The sequence below is a fragment of the Schistocerca americana genome, chromosome 2 (assembly GCF_021461395.2).
Source record: "Schistocerca americana isolate TAMUIC-IGC-003095 chromosome 2, iqSchAmer2.1, whole genome shotgun sequence".
Taxonomy (NCBI): domain Eukaryota; kingdom Metazoa; phylum Arthropoda; class Insecta; order Orthoptera; family Acrididae; genus Schistocerca; species Schistocerca americana.
In genome coordinates this window covers 646,743,851-646,755,998 of record NC_060120.1, presented here as the reverse complement: position 1 = coordinate 646,755,998, position 12,148 = coordinate 646,743,851, and positions in this window count along the sequence as shown.

Sequence of the window (12,148 nt, the reverse complement as noted above, 5' to 3'; positions counted from 1 at the left end):
TCACTCTGACAATGATTTATATTGACGACAGAAGTTATGCATATGGTGCCCGTATGGGAAACGGTTCGTGGACCGGAATGCCAGGTAACGATGTATTGATGTTTATGATGCTGTTATGGCGGTTATAGTAATGTCCGTAGGAGCAGTAATAGTAGTAGTACGTAACAGTAGTAGAACAGTAGTGAAGTCAGTTTACACCAGGGCTCCAAGAAACTAGTTGTACAATGTCTGAAGCGTGGATGTATCGAATTTGCTGTGAAAGTAGTAGATACATAAACACATGAACAACAATGACGGAATTGAATAAATTTTTTCATAACACGATTTAAAAAATTGTTTGCATATTCTGGATGGAAATTGGTATAAAGGCACTCACTGGCCTGTTGTGCTGTCGCACTGTTAGCACTTTGTCCAACCTCCGTCCTTCCTAATAACCTCAAACAATCTCTTCGCTATTCATTTTGTTAACGTTAGTGCAACTGTCTCCAACTCTCATCGTGTCGCTCTTTTCAGCTCACATGCGGCCTGAAATTGTCTTCCATTGTGTTAAACACAACTTGCGAATATTTCCCAAAAGTTTGCCACAGGTTTCAAATCCAGGCTGCGTGCAGAGCAAGCCAAGACATTGATATCTTTATCTTCAAACTACTTGTTGCTTGTAGCAGAAAGGCCGGCCGAAGTGGCCGTGAGGTTAAAGGCGCTGCAGTCTGGAACCGCAAGCCCGCTACGGTCGCAGGTTCGAATCCTGCCTCGGGCATGGATGTTTATGATGTCCTTAGGTTAGTTAGGTTTAACTAGTTCTAAGTTCTAGGGGACTAATTACCTCAGCAGTTGAGTCCCATAGTGCTCAGAGCCATTTGAACCATTTTTTTGTAGCAGAAAGATACACACATGCATTATCTTGTTGAAACAATAGACTTTCGTCCCCTAGGTCCTCAAACATTCTAATCATTTCTGTTTCTAGCATTTCTGCGTACATGTTAGAGTTCATTTTAGTGTTCAGTCAAGCAACGCGTGGCTTCCAGCATCAAAACTTCTGCTCATTCATACCTGTTGCTCTGTTCTCAGATTATGTCAGTAATACTGAAATCCATCCTGCCCATCTTCTTCTGACTTCTTCTCATCAGTGAAGACAACTTTATCCCATTCTGAGGTCCATGACATATGTTCTTCAGCGAGCTTCAATCTAGCTTATTTATGTTTGGGTATTAGAGTGGTTTTCTGCAGTCGTTTCTTGAATGCAAAATGTTTGTTATGTGGCAAAGTTTATCATACACGTCTGCCACTTTCTAGCAGCTATAAATCAGTTGAGAGGAATAACGATTTGTGGCTCTTGTTCAGGGCAAAAGTAACCCTTTCTGTGCCTCAAATAATTTTCTACTTTGCCCATATTTCTAGTTCTGTCCATATCGTGCTCTCAGTTTATCGACATTATCAATCACTGTAGATGAACAGTTGAACTTCTTGGCAATCTCTCACAAAGGACCCTTTCTTTGTACGTGCCAGTTTTTGCTTTTTCAACACATGATGGTTGTTTTCCGCGTGGCATTGTCACAATCGTGGTTTGCGTACACAACACGCACCGCCGCTAATTGTGCCTGCTCTCTATCTGCAGTAAAGTCACGTGCGCACAAACCAGACAATTTGACTGCATTTGTCGGTAGAGTGGACGTTATACTATTGCACAAACATTGTGCACAGCTGTTCCAAACGGTAATGTTAATTTTCCTGTGCCTTTATACTGATTTCCACTACTGTACTAGTAGTATTAGCTGTAACAGACGAGTCTCAGTGGTAAGTTCAGACCCACAGGTTGGCAACGTTCAGACTAATTTGGGGAAACTAATGTGCCACCACTGTAGCAGTGTTGAGTACACAAACACTATATTAGGAAAGATGAATGAATGCAGCCTGTGCTTAATTCGTCATGAGGCATCTTTCTATCTAAGAGGGTGCAGAGACTGGCACAGCCCCTGTATTCAGGGTTCGCAACACTCGAACGAGATGTGAGGTGACTTCAAGAAGTAAGTTACAGATTACTATGCCAGTCCAAGTAACTTTCTTTGAATGCTACTCTATACTTCAAAGTGAGACAAATACATGACACTGTTTTTCAATATAGCTACCAAGTCTCCGTAAACGATGGTCAGACCATTCTACAAATTGTTCAGTTCTCCAATGGTAGAAATCCTCTGCCTGGTCACAGAGACATCCGAGAACCACTGTGTGAACGTCTTCTTCATGCCTCAGTAGTAGGGCAACAGGGGTATCAGCACAATTTGTTAGTGCAGGTTGCCTACATCAGGGGCAAATATGCACTCGGGGGCAAACCTATCGTTCTCTTTTGATTCACAGGTCATTAATCCACTGTTCTGCTAAGAGGATTAAGACCCCCTGGGGATAATCCGTCGTTTTGATTGACAGGTCCTTAACTTATTGTCCCCTAACCTTTCCCTCTCCTCCTTCCAACCTCTCAGGAAACCTCCAATCTATCTCCTCACCTCATGATATGGGAACACTTTCAGATCTGAGTTATTCACATACCCCCTCTCACTCTTACCAATTTGATTGAATACTTAATTAAACTGATCAATCAATTAACCCCCCCCTGTTGAATCCCCCTCCCTCCCCCTCCCTCTCCACCTTCCCTCCTATGTCTGGAAACTGGCGGCTCTGCAGTGGAGAAGAAGGATCTCATAACACTAAATTCAAGAGCACATTGTTTATTTATAAAAAATTCAGTTATCAGTGGTTGGATTTCTCTTGCTCATTATCCTCTGCTGTTTAGGAAGCTGCTGGTCTTGTAAGAAGTAATTAAATCAATAGCTTTTTTTAATCTGCTCACGCAAGGAACACCGTCATGAAACACCCATCACATGTAATTACAGTGTTAAAAATCTCTCCATTGCAAAGCACAAACTGCCCACCATCCCCTGTGCACTGGACCGAACAGAATGCCACCACACTCGCTTTCAGGAGTCAGGTTGCACAGACAAGAGCCTATGAAGTGGCTGCCACACACAGCTGTCCACGCTAGCGCCCTGCAACAGACAGACCAGATGTGACACTAAGCTTCGAACAAAAGCATCAGGAAGTGGCATCCCTTTCATAAATGACACCTAAGAAATTCCTGTCGGAACACATACTCCTTCTCTGTTTCTCCTTGTGTCCCACCAGGCCTGCAACGCGCCGTCAGCTACAGTCAGGCCAAAGCACGAACAAAGCAGTGTTTACCCAGTAAACCCAATGCTGAATACTGATGCACACGAGATGTCTTCCTTCTAAGGCAAATTCCTGACTGAGACTGGATTTCGCCATGGGCTCTAATCTGCCATCTATACTGGAGGGAAAGGATCTCATGGGAAGAAATTCAATTATACAGGGTGTTACAAAAAGGTACGGCCAAACTTTCAGGAAACATTCCTCACACACAAACAAAGAAAAGATGTTATGTGGACATGTGTCCGGAAACACTTAATTTCCATGTTAGAGCTCATTTTAGTTTCGTCAGTATGTACTGTACTTCCTCGATTCACCGCCATCATTTCATACGGTATACTCTACCTGTGCTGCTAGAACATGTGCCTTTACAAGTACGACACAACGTGTGGTTCATGCACGATGGAGTGTTTGTACGCTTCTCAACAACAGATTCAGTGACCGATGGATTGGTAGAGGCGGACCAATTCCATGGCCTCCACGCTCTTCTCACCTCAACCCTCTTGACTCTCATTTACGGGGGCATTTGAAAGCTCTTGTCTACGCAACCCCAGTACCAAATGTAGAGACTCTTCGTGCTCGTATTGTGGACGGCTGTGATACAATACGCCATTCTCCAGGGCTGCATCAGCGCATCAGGGATTCCATGCGATGGAGGGTGGGTGTATGTATCCTCGCTAACGGAGGACATTTTGAACATTTCCTGTAACAAAGTGTTTAAAGTCAGGCTGGTACGTTCTGTTGCTGTGTGTTTCCATTCCATGATTAATGTGATTTGAAGAGATGTAGTAAAATGAGCTCTAACACAGTGTGCGATTTGCAGGGGAGGATGTGGGGGATTTCCCCCACTCTGCATCAGACCATCCCCTCCTCTGGTTTTAGTTTCTGCATCCCAAACTGGGATGTTTATTTCCCATGCACTGGAGTAAAACTTTACGTATAATTTAAATTTGTGGAGCCGAACACTGAAAGTTTTTATCAAGTCTTACTATTAATACTATTAATATGTTTCAGTTTTCTATCATCAGAATAAGTACAACTTTTTACAAATGTGCCTCTACTTTTTGAATTCCCCTCGTATATCTGTACCTGTATGTAGATGATTTTGTAAATAAACTTTACCTATAATGTACTTTTAAAGATATAACAAGGCATGGCTTTTCTGATAGTGCTTACGCGTCAATAGTGAGTTTCGGCATTAACATCTTTTTATAAATAGCTGTTTAACCATGCATAATGCCGCGGTTCAAGCTAGTAACATATATAATTCTACTAACCCCCTATGACATATCTCCCACTGGTAAAAGCACAAATCGCACCCTGCTCTAACATGGAAAGTAAGAGTTTCCGGACACATGTCCACATAACATATTTTCTTTCTTTGTGTGTGAGGAATGTTTCCTGAAAGTTTGGTCGTACCTTTTTGTAACACCCTGTACAGCATAGGATTACTGTTTATTTATAAAGTTCAATTTGCAATGGCTGGACCTCACTTTTATTTGGTGGGAAAAGCTCACATCCAGCAACTACATATCCTAATTATGTAAGTAGACAGTGGCAGATTGAAGGTGTCGTGTTATTGGAAAATTTTCCATGTGCACTCACCTTGACAAGCAGGGACTGACTGAGTTAGTGCACAGTGCCACGACCAGAGGATGTTCCACCCCCGCTACCTCTCACCCCCTCCCTCCCCACCCCTCCCAGAAAAAACTGGTAGGAACAAGACTTACTCTGTGCTGGAGAAGAAGGATCTCATGACACGAAATTCAAATCAAAGTCAGTAATATATTGATGCACTATTTTTTTATTTAATCACTTTGTGGGAGACAGAATTCCCCCACTTGGGCAGGTATCGTGACTGCACCCCCTCACCCTTGCTCCCCACGACATAATAACTGTAATCACAAGGGAATGGAATGAAGTGCGATATAGTAGCCACCGTTTGCGCTCTCCCGCGTGTCTGTCTATCGTCAGGGCGTCGCCACGAAAGCCAAAACAGCCCAGTGCCCTAATCACAGATCACATTACAAAATACCGCCGACCACCGACTGAATATAGGCCTCCTTTGATCTCGCGGCCCCCAAACAGAGCATTCTTTTGATCGGTAAATTCTAGTCACGCTTCCTGACTCTGTCACTCCCAAGAAGCCATTCCCTGCTTGTCTGTGTGAACCAACGACTCCAAACACGAAAACGGAGGTTTACATCTCTCCTCAGAATACTGTATTCCTATTGGCTAATGCTGGAGACAAAAGGAAAGCTGACGCAATTTCGATATAAAAAATAGAGTGCTTGCCCGCACCGAACGCTTGCGTGCACGTAATACAACTACTGGAAACAACAAATTGGTCAATCGTGAATGTAACGTCGCGACTGGATTTTTAAAAGTACTATAGACTTCCTAAATTGACTCTTCATTCGGAAAGAAGGAGAAAGGTTCTACTGCGTGATAGATTAGAGACAGTAGCAAATATCACTGCAAGACAGCGTCCACTGTGTTGTATTGAGAAGCACCGAACACGACACACTTAAACCACCATCCGGTCCGTAGCAATAAGCTGTCAGCGCTTGTTGTCGGAGACAGCTGAAGCACTCGCACATCCCCACACGCTCCCGTCTCAAGGTGCTCAAGCGGTGCCCCACGTCCCCATGTACACCGCCAGTGCCGACGCAATTAGGTCGATGGCATGGACTCGACTAATGTCTGAAGTAGTGCTGGAGGGAACTGACATCATGAATCCTGCAGGGCTGTCCATAAATCCGTAAAAGTACGAGAGGGTGGAGATCTCTTCTGAACAGCACTTTGCGAGCCATCCCAGATATGCTCAATCATGGTAATGTCTGGGGAGATTGGTGGCCAGCGGAAGTATTTAAACTCAGAAGAGTGTTCCTGGAGTCACTGTGTAGCAATTATGAACGTGTGGGGTGTTGAATTGTCCAGCTGAAATTGCCCAAGTCCGTTGGAATGCAAAATGCACAAGAATGGATGCAGGTGATCAGACAGGATGCTTACCTAACTGTCACCTGTCAGAGTCGCATCTAGACGTATCATGAGTCCCATATCACTCCATCTTCACACGCCCCTCACCATTACAGAGCCTCCACAAGCTTGAAATTCCCCTGCTGACATGGATTCATGAGGTTGTCTCCATACCTGCACATGTCCATCCACTCAATAAATTTTGAAACGAGACATGTCCGACGAGCAACATGTTTCCAGAGCAAAATTTTCACTCTGCAAAGGAGTGTGTGCTAATATGAAACTTCCTGGTAGAACTAGCACTCCTGGAAGAAAGGATGTTGTAGAGACATGGCTTTGCCACAGCGTGGGGAATGTTACCCTTTCTTCCAGGAGTGCTAGTTATGGAGGCTCGATGGAGAGTTTCTGTGATGTTTGGAAGGTAGGAGACGAGGTACTTGCGGAAGTAAGCTGTGAGGACGGGTCGTGAGTAGTTCTTGTGTAGCTCAGTTGGTAGATCACTTGCCCGCGAAGGGCAAAGGTCGCAAATTCGAGTCTCGGTCCGGCACACAGTTTTAACCTGCCAGGAAGTTTAAACATGTTTCCAGTCATCAACAGTCCAATGTCGGTGTTGACGGTCCCAGGCGAGGCGTAAAGCTTTGTTGTCGTGCACTCATCAAGGGTACACGAGTGGGCCTTCGGCTCTAGAAGCACATATCGATGATGTTTCATTGGATGGTACGCACGCTGACACTTGTTGATGGCCCAGCATTGAAATCTACAGCGATTTGTGGAAGGTTGCACTTCTGTCAGGTTGCACTTCAGTCGCCGTTGGCCCCATTCTTGCAGGATCTTTTCCCGGCCACAGTTATGTCGGAGATTTGATGTATTATCCGATTCCTGATATTCACGGTATGCTCGTGAAATGGTCGTATGGGAAGATCCCCACTTTGTGGCAACCTCGGATATGCTGTGTCCCATCGTTCGTGCGCCTACTATAACACCACGTTCAACTCATTTAAATCTTGATAAGCTGCCATTGTAGCAGCAGTAACCGATCTGACAACTGCACCAGACACTCGCTGCCAACCGCAGCGCTGTATTATGCCTGTTTAGGTATCTCTGTATTTGAATACGAATGCCTGCACGAATTTCTTTAACGCTTCAGGTATAACAGTGTTCTGTATCTCAAAAATAGTCTACAGACTTCTAGATGTTAACATTAGCAGAGAAACCATCCACACGTAAGGCAACTCCATCTACCCCATAGAAGATTATCTTCACAGAAACTCTTAAATTTCATGTTTTACGTTATCTTATAATAATGGCTCAAATGACTCTGAGCACTATGGGACTTAACTTCTGAGGTCATCAGTTCCCTAGAACTTAGAACTACTTAAACTTAACTAATCTAAGGACATCGCACACATCCATGCCCGAGGCAGGATTCGAACCTGCGACCGTAGTGGTCGCCCGGTTCCAGACTGTAGCGCCTAGAACCGCTCGTCCACCCCGGCTGGCTATCTTATAATAATATTATCGATGAAATTCAATAGCCTTTTGTAATGTTAAGCAATTTCACAATATTGCAATTAAAATGTATTATTATTATTTTCATATTCGGTGTAGTTGAGCAGTTAAATACAAACTTCCAAAATATCTACAATATATTGAAGGTATAGACAGAAAGGTAACTACAAATTTCATAGATTTTAAGGCCAATCTTTCGGCAGTCTTTATTCCTCAGACATCTGCTGAAACTAGATCATACAAAGAGCAGTTACACATAGCGTATGGCTTACGATGAGGTGATGTAAATCTTGAAGATCTCCATATTCACAGGTTGCTTCCCCAGTGAAGTATCCCCACCGCTTCAAGTTTTGTTTTCATGGTGTCATTCCAGTTCTCAGTCTAATGAAGATCTTACACGCCTGCACGGATAGTTGGAAACATCACAGCAGCAGTCTCTTCACTTCAGTTTTGGGTATGTATTATATCTTGTTCTGCCGAAGTTCTATTCGTTGGACGAGAAGTGATGATACATTTGCTTCAGTTGTTCAGAGAAAACTATTCCCTGACTTTAGTCTGGGAAGTCGTGCTCCAATTCCTGACGTGGAGTGTCTCGTCATTTTCCAATTTTTTCTTCTCAACTTTTGGCGCTGATTTTCATCTAACATCCTCGGGTAATATCCGTACTAGATGGTTGATTTTGCCATTTGTAAACAATAATATAAACGGGCAGTTGATTGTTTTCTTGGGTTTTATGCTGGGGTTAATCTTCACCTAGAGCTAATTTCTTTTTTGACTGTCGTACAACATCCTCAATATATCTGTTAAATACACTTGGCAGCAAACGTCACCCTTGCCTTACTGTCACATTCTGTTAATATGGTATTACAATTTCTGTGATAATGTATTGTGTTAAAACGTACCTGGACGACTCTACCTTTCCGTAATTACTACAAAGTACTGCCCAGTCGAAGCCCAGCCGAAGCCTAGAAGAATTTGGAGATTCTGTCGTCTTCTTTTCTCCATAATTTTTCTGATTCGTGATTGCAACATACAGGTTTTATAAAACCATTTTACTATTGTAAGAGAAGAAAAATTTTAAGAGGTTGTAAATAATTTGAGCATACGAGCCCAAGGTGAAAATTTCTCATTCTGATAGCGAAATACTGCCATTTACAAGAAAATGCACTTGCTTTTCGACATAGTTCCCTTTAGATGAAAGCACTGTGACTAACGGTTTTCTAGCGGATAGATTGCATGCTTAAGTACGTTTCTGGAATGTCTGCAAAATATTCATACATTACAGCAATGATCTCTCAAAAGGATACAAAATCTCTTCTGCTTACAAAGTTCTTTGACAGTCAGGAAGAAGTCAGTGAGAGCAAGACGATAAATAGGGTGGGTGTTACAAATATTTGTGCCATGCTTTCGGAGCCGAAGGCCCACTCGTGTATCCTTGATGAGTGCACGACACAAAGCTTCACGCCTCACCTGGACCTGTCAACACAGACATAGGACTGTTTATGACTGAAAACAAGTTGTCTGGCCGAACGGGTCCCGTTTGAAATTGTATCGAGCGTATGGATGTGTACGGGTATGGAGAAAACCTCATGAATCCATGGACCATGCATGTCAACAGGGGACTGTTCAAGCTGGTAATGATGTGTGGCGTGAGCAGTTGGAATGATACGGGGCCCCTGATACGTCTAGATACGACTCTGAAAGATGACACGTACGTAAGCATTATGTCTGATCACCTGCATCCATTCATGTCCATTGTGCATTCCGTCGGACTTGTTCAATTCCAGCAGGACAATGCGACACTCCACACGTTCAGAATTGCTAGTAGGGCTTCAGGAACACGCTGCTGAGTTTAAACTCTTCCGCTGGCCACCAAAATCCCCAAAAATGAACATTGTTGAACATATCTGGGATAACTTGCAACGTGTCGTTCAGAAGAGATCTCCACCCCCTTGTACTCTTACGGATTTATGGGCAGTCTTGCACGCTTTATGGTGTCAATTCCCTCCAGCACTACTTCAGTTATTAGTCGAGTCCATGCCATGTCGTGTTGCGCCAATACTACGTGCTCGCAGAGGCACTACAGGATATTAGGCAGTCGTACCAGTTTCTTTGGCTCTTCAGTGTAAATGTGTCGAAGTATGATATAATGAAGCCAAAATTCGATTTACAAAGGAGCTCAACCTGCTGTAGCGGGGAAAAGAAGATAATCGGAGCACAAAAAGGCGACTATGTTCCTGTTTAAAAGACTGACAGAAAAGTAAGGAACCAGCTGCCTCAATCCACATTCCGCCTTCCTCACTAAAATTTTTGGCATGCTAACATATTCACGTTTTTTGTGCTGAAAGAGAGCTGCAAAGAGACAATTACGGAAGAGGAGAGAGGAAACTGTGCCTGTGGAACAGAAACAGAGAGGAGACAGTGATGGTGGGGGAGAGAAAGTGCCAGTGAAAGGGAAAGAGAGATGAACTAAGACAATAGCAGTGGGAGCCAAAGGGAGAGGAGGTATTGATGGTCCGTAAGAGAGAGTGGCAAACAGAGAAAGAGAGTCGGATGGAGTTAAAAGCATTGGGAGCATAAGAGAGAAGAGGCGGTGGAAATGAAAAATAGAGACGAGTGGAAACCATATACATAGGCTTGGGAGGTCTGGACCCTCCCAGGCCGGTGAACTTAAACACGTAGGTATAGGGGAGGGAGCACTTAGGATCGAAAAATGGTTCAAATGGCTCTGAGTACTATGGCACTTAACATCTGAGGTCATCAGTCCCCTAGAACTTAGAACTACTTAAACCTAACTAACCTAAGGACATCACACACATCCATGCCCGAGGCAGGATTCGAACCTGCGACCGTAGCGATCGCGCGGTTCCAGACTGTAGCGCCTAGAACCGCTCGGCCACCAAGGCCGGCCTTAGGATCGAAATTTTAAACTCATGGGTACATGGGAAAAATAAGTTGGACGTCTCAAAATTTTTGAGCTGCCGAAGTATGGCAAAAACAATGACAGTGAGAAAGAAAGACGAAAGGAGGCAGTATAAATGAGAGAGGATACAGTGGCGGTGGGATATACTGTAAATCAGTGGTAGAGAAAGAGACACATGCGGACAGTGGTAGTGAGAGAGAGTCGCTGAGTATGAAGGCTAAACTACGAAGATAGACTGGGTAAAAGGATTTAGAATGTTGTATATTAAAAGAGAAAGAAAACTGGCGTTCTACGGATCGGAGCGTGGAATGTCAGATCCCTAGGTTAGAAAATTTAAAAAGGGAAATGGATAGGTTGAAGTTAGATATAGTGGGAATTAGTGAAGTTCGATGGCAGGAGGAACAAAACTTTTGGTCAGGCGGCATCAAGGGATCACCAATTTAGTATTGGAGGGCAGCGTGGAGGGTAAAAATTGTAGAGGGAGACCAAGAGATGAATACACCAAGCAGATTCAGAAGGATGTAGGTTGCAGTAGGTACTGGGAGATGAAGAAGCTTGCACAGGATAGAGTAGCATGGAGAGCTGCATCAAACCAGTTTCAGGACTGAAGACCACAACAACAACAACAACATGTTAAAAGAGTGAGAATATATTCGCATGCCAAAATTTTTGATGAAGAAGGTGGAGAGTCTTTTAACAAGTATCATATTCGTCTTTTTAGTGGTCCATCGGGTACTCTTTTGGGATGGTCAGTATACGAGTTTCTTCTATATTTGGCACCAAAATCTGCTGCACATTTTTCTAAAAAATAAGATAAAGAGCTCTGACTAAATCAGAGCGAGATGAAATGGTGTGTTATACATTAAATCTGTTACCCCGTCTTACTTATTATTTTATGAAATACGTAGAAGCATTCTAGATCAGACAATCTCACTCCAGTCCTTAGTTGGCAGTCGCTCTTTGAGATCCTGGAACACCGCAGCCAAGCAACAGCGAGAACACGAGCGAGCTGTGTAGGCGGCAGCTGTGTGAACCAAGCGCAGTGCTGTCACATAAACAATGTTAGCGACAGGTGTCTGATCTGTAGCAGGCATTTCCGCACAATGTTTGAACGGCTTTGACGAGAAGACCCTTTGGAAGTGGCACTGTCAAAACAGCGTTGTTTTCAGTCGCGGACCGAGGGAAAGGTTTCGTCTCGTGGGCAGAGGATAGGAACAAGAGGCATAGGAGAACTCAAGTAGCTCTCGCAGTTGCCTTCTCAGTCCGTCTGTCTTTCTTGGTTTTAATATTCGGTCTTTTTTCGCGCCACCTCTGTGCCTGTGTTCTTGCCGAATAATGCGGGCGTAAGCCGTAAATGCATGAAATTTTTGAAGGTTTCCTCTGTCAGACTTCACAAAATTCCTTTTCATTGTTACTTAAAAGGTTAAAACGCGTTTCGATAGTCAATAAGTAAACCATTCGCGGAAAAGAGTACGCGAAGCCACTAGTAATTTCAGCTAACACTCATGTAATATACAT